Source organism: Electrophorus electricus, chromosome 25 (genome assembly GCF_013358815.1).
Source record: "Electrophorus electricus isolate fEleEle1 chromosome 25, fEleEle1.pri, whole genome shotgun sequence".
Lineage (NCBI taxonomy): Eukaryota > Metazoa > Chordata > Actinopteri > Gymnotiformes > Gymnotidae > Electrophorus > Electrophorus electricus.
Window position 1 is genome coordinate 7,199,496 of NC_049559.1, and position 6,000 is coordinate 7,205,495.

Here is a 6,000-nt window from a genome sequence, read left to right on the forward strand (position 1 = left end):
TCTGTGGTTTTCTATGTGCTCCTCCAGGGTGAAAGGAGCTGATTAATATTCGGAGTGTTTTCTTATTAGGTTTCTATATAGAGGGTTTCCTTTTGACCATTGTAATCTTTGTAAACCATGAACAATCCATGGCTGACCTGCATTTAACTGTAAAGCAGAATTGACATGGAAAAGGAGTCAGTTGACTGCGCTCAGCACATCAGGGTGGAAAACCCAGTAGAGACCAGTGTTGGGGGGGGGGGGGGTTCTAACAAAGGAAAGAATAAACAGGAGTGAAGCCTTTTCTAATAAAAGGAGTAAAATAAGTAAGACAGACACTGTAGATGTTAAAAATAGTTAAATGCTAATTTGGGCTAAAATGTTGAGCTTCTGTACCTACATATGAATTTGTGACCATATTTACACTTGTACATGAATGAACATGTACCCATATAAGAAGGCACCTAATGTGGCAGAACATCTGTCATATTACCCCTTTTCGGTGACAATGAGAATTAATTACAGCATTGTGGAATTAAGCTACAAATTCATAGGTCTGGAAATTTCTAGAATCTTCAAGAATCTTCATGCCCATCATGGGAGAAGTTTGCAATACATCACTTACGGTATATATGTACATGTACTGTTAGTGAGATTTTAAACAAGCAAGAGCATGACTGTTCATTTTTAATCTGCACCAGGTATTGCTCTGTTATTAAATCTACTTCAAATTCTTTATCTTTATCTCTGTAGTGCAGTGTCCTTCATTTCTGAAAGGTCTTGTTCTTCTTAAAATTAAGTGGGTAAATAAACTGGGTATTTTTCTCTGGACTGATACAAAATATTTCATAATCTTTGAAGACATAACCAAGCCTATGACTTTTGTTTTTTAATCAGCAACAGGTATTGCTCTGTTATTGAATCAACCTCAAATTCTTTATTCTGTAGTGAGCTGTCCTTCATTTCTGAAAATGTCTTGTTCCTCTCAAATTTAGGTGAATAAACTGAACACTTTTGTTTGGACTGATGCAAAATATTTCCTGATCTTTGAAGATATAAAAGGTTTTTAAGTAAGAATAGCATTAACTGGAATTGTTTTGTGTAAACAAAAATGTAATTGGAAAATTAATTTTAACAGAATTTACACAACTAATCAGTGATGGTGCCAGTGAAGCCCATCTAGACAGATCCCATTTGGTATGTTCTAAGATTTTTCTAATGTTTTAAGTGTTTTCAAAGGTCAAAGTACATATGAGACAGGGTAACTACTGCATGATGAGAGAAATGCAGAAGCAAAGAGAGGTAGATTCCATACTATAACTTTATTTAGAAAGTTCACCTTTAGATATTTTCAGTTTATATTCAGAAAAGGTACTACATTTAGAAATTATATGTAAAATATGAGGTACAAAAGTAGCAGTGTTATAGATAAACAGAAGATTAAATGTCATCAACATACAGGGTGTAGGCAAACTCTGTCCAGTCCATGAATCTGCAAGGCATGTCTCTTGAGCAGAATTACCATGTCTGCATATATTTAGTAATATAATAAGTAATTTTTCTGAAAGATACTTTCACAAGTAGACATCCACCTTTAAAGGTTCTTTAATATATCCTTCCTGTAGTTTGTTGGGAATGACAAGCTTCATGACTTCAGGAATAATTTCTTAGATGGGAAAATGTGGTTCAGAAGCACATCTTACAGGAGCAGTGTGCAATGTGCTGAATGCACATGAAAGACACCTAAATCAATGCACTTGGATAATGTCTGCAAGGATATTTGGTTGCTGGAGAATTTTGGTTTGTAATTGAATTTGGTAGTGTCCAGTTTTTGCAATGGTTCCCATTGTTTATTCAATCAACAGAAAACCCCATCTAGCCTTCACAACTGTCAAGGTAAATCAGGTGTTCCATTTAGACACTGTTTGCTTGTTTATTTGTCAGGGACAATGTACATATATCAACATCAAGTAAATGTGACAGTATTAGCCAACTGGCTAGGTTTCATCTGTAGTCCCTGGGGCCAGGTGTTATAGTCCATATAACAATACACAGCACTAAAACACTATAGAAAAACAACCTACACAAAATTTAAGAGAAGGGTTTACAAGCAGGCAAGCATACAATAATCTTACTGACAGGGATCAGTGCGTACAGTTCATGTGAACAGTCCTGTTTGGCAATTAGCCATTTTCTTAAACTACATTTAAAAATACTGCCAGTTTTACTGTTATGAATGTGTAAAAGCAAAGTATTAGAAAAATGTGCAGTTGTTACATAGAGGGCTCAGAGAGAATGTGCTTGTCCTTGATTTCGCTCTGGTAGTCTTGTCAGTTTGGGAGTTCAACTTAATAAACTCATTTAGTGAAGGCAATATGAACTATACAAACAAGACAAGCATTTGCAAAATGTATCATGTTTTCTCAACTTATAAGGTTTTGCTTAACAACAATCTTACAGTAATAGGTCTTATGTTTTCAGGCTACACCTCAAAGCCTGTTCAATAGGTTGAGAGACTTTTGAGATTTTAATTTTGTGCTTTTGGCTTGGTGCCTTATTGGTCAGGCAATAAATCAAACGAGAGAGAATCATAGCACAATATGTGATTTTACAATATGTGTGTTTAAACTAATTCTTATATACCTAAAACTGACTAAAATAGTGATGCTTATCATATGCTTATCACATCTTTCAGCTGTTTCTTAAAAATAAGATTAGAATCAAGAAAAATGGCTAAATATTTAAAATCAGTCACTACCTGGAGCCTATCATGAAAAACAAATACATCTGGTTCAGCAGAGTCACTAGACATCTTTGTAAAAGCATACAAACATTTTCTTGACATTTATGTGTAAATCTACATCTATTGTCCATTAAGATTATTATACAATAATTCACATTATTGTAGAAGTAAGTTTAATTGCTTTGTTTTTAGATTGTACATATATTACAGTTTAATCTGCATAAATGTGAATTTCTCATTCAGTACAAACACTTGTCAGATCATTAATATAGACAACAGAAGTGCCAAAATTGAACCCTGAGGTACCACAACATTATATGTCAGAAATTTAATTCAGCACTCTAATGCATTGGGTTCTAGCTTCAAGGTATAATTCCATCCAATTTAGAGACTCTGGGGAAAAGGTTTTTTTTTTTGTTTTTTTTTTAAATCAAAACCACTTGATTAAGTTTATCAAAAGCTTTCCTAAATTCAAGGAACATAGCTCCAACAACACGTCCCTTATCTATTTTTTGTTTAACTTTTTTCTATAAAAAAGCAGTTAGCTGTGTTAATAGAAAGATTAGATCTAAAACCAAATTGCACAGAATGTAGTTGATATGCTGTTGAAATGTGCAATGAGCTGTACAACACATTTCTCAGCTATTTAGGAAACACATGGGAAAATACTGATTGGTCTATAGTTGACTATCATTTGGGCTACCAGATTCATAGATATGTGTCTATACACCTGATTTCTATCCCTGTGAAATTATGCCCTTCTTAGAGTACTGAGTAATGATGCTTGTAATTGAACAAATGATTATTAATTTTAAGAAATATAGAGTCCATGCTAAATACATCCTTAGCTTTGGAGTTCTTAAGTGAACTTATATTCTACTTCAAAAACCTCAAAAATAGAGAGGGTTGACTAATTTTCAATTGTAGCTATAGAATCTAAGGGATCATTTCTAAAATTGTGTGCCAAAGCTTTGACAGAATTAATAAAGCAACAGCAATTTTAACTGCATCTCATGTAGGCACCCATTAAGATCAATCTATGGTTGTATACCAAGTATCTAACTATATATGCCTGTCAATGTTTTAGGATTATCCCATATTTATGCATAAATTGCCTCAGCCTATCAATTGCACAGTTTCGCAACATTGTAATCTTTTGTCTGTCAATTACTTATTTTCATTTAACTGCTATTTTTAGCACATGATCTTGCTCTTTCATTAGCCTCCATATATCTCCATTTATCCATGGAAGTGTGTTATATTGACCCTTTCTAACTCCAACTTTTTTTTCAGAAAGCCATTTGCTGTATTTGTAGAAAGTAAATTAATTTCCTTAAGATTCTTGGAAAAGATTTCCTTTACTATCTCAATTTCAAACCAATTTCTTGTCTGAGTTAAAGATAACAAATGCCATTTTAACTTCAACTAGTGAAATCACAATCTTTCATTTGCCAACATCTAATGTAAAGCAGTATTGTTTGATATCCTAAAAGGAATCTTCTGGGTTAGTTTTTCTTCCATTTTAAAGACGTTTTTACTCTCTAAAGAACACCAAGAATGTCCAAAGCCAACTTTGATCTGTGCCTACAAACTACTATATAAATTTTCTTATTACAATTACTATCACTACTTAGCCTTTAGGGGATTCTCACTGTTATATAAATCATAAGCAGTCAACGAAAACTGTAGAATATCTGTGGGAGATATCCTGTATGCAGGGGAAGTCTCCAATGAATGACACTGGAGGTTTATTAGAGATGGTATAAATGACACTTCAGACAATGCTAGCATAACTTTTACAGCTGATTTGACTATTCCAGAACAGGGTGAAAAAGAGAAAATCTTTCAGGTCATGAAAAATCATTTTTATCTGTAAATTGAACAAATTGAGCAAAGACCAAAATGAATTGTCAGAAGGCTGTGTGATGATGACCAGTGACAGATACTCTACAGTACACACTTCCTACTGACTGGTATGAGGACTCTACACAAGAAAAACAGACAAGATCTAAAATGAGAAGATGAGTGTGTAGTACTTAATCTTCATACTGTACAGCAATTAATTTACTCTGAGTGACAGACTCATGATTGACTTTTTGAAGTCAGGAAGGAATATTAATGAATTAGTACACCGCAACCACAAAGTCATGATTGTTATCTGATCAACACTTAATAGGCTGGTTTATAAGACTCAGAAAGGCAGTAGAGGTTAATGAAATTATTTTTGTCATACAAATACCACTTAACATGTTATAAAAATGTTTGCACATGTAATTAATTATCACTCGTGCCAATGGTGAAAATGCCACAGTCATTTTTTAACCACTATGAGTGCTAATCATAATGCAAAAATGAATGGTTTTAGTAAACATTTTGCCTGATACACACTTCAACTTTGATAAACCAATTACAAGTGACAGATACCTTTTTTAACCAAAATGGAGCTATCTATGTGGGGTCAGTGAATAGGTAAACTAAACAAGCTTCTGAACAGTGTGGCAGGTATGTGAGACCTTGATCAATGGTGAAAAACAGTAAAGGTCCTGCACACAGCAGTTTGCACTGTTGCAATCTTTAATATCAATAATGTGATGTGTTAGCTTTCAGGCAAACATAGTAAAAACTGGTCATTTTAAATACATTAAAAATGACACTGGACTGCATAACTGTGGGGTTCAGTGTTGACAGCCAACGTTTTGGAGTGGATACACGGAAATCATAAATGGGGGTACAGATGAGGTAAACAGATATTCTAGCTAAAAACAAAAAAACATAAAAACACAAAGCATAGACATGCTAAAGTAAAAAAACCTGAAAGCTTTTTTTCTTTTTTTTCATACTGACAATTTCTTTTTTAATGATACCATGTATGAGAGGACATATACAATCCACTTATTCCTTTAATCCATTTATTAAATCCATTCTGTGTAATAAGCAGGTGTAGTGACACTCATTTCAAAACAGAAGACATAGAAAATGATTGCTCCCATGTGCTATTATAACCCTAATATTTTATATCTAGTTCTCAGAAGGAAAAAAAACCCAACAACTTTGGACACTCTTGTCACATAGCCTGAATAGCTATTCTGAATAGCTCCGATTGGGTGTCTTCACATTGCACTGATCATTTGATGACAATGTGACAGGTCAGGTCTCCAAATGGATTTTCCTGTTACACCCCCTACCTGCGTGCAAGCACCCATCCATGCAAGGCTAGACATGCAATCGACCTTGTGATTGACAATAGAGAGCGCAAACACAATGCATACTATATTTAT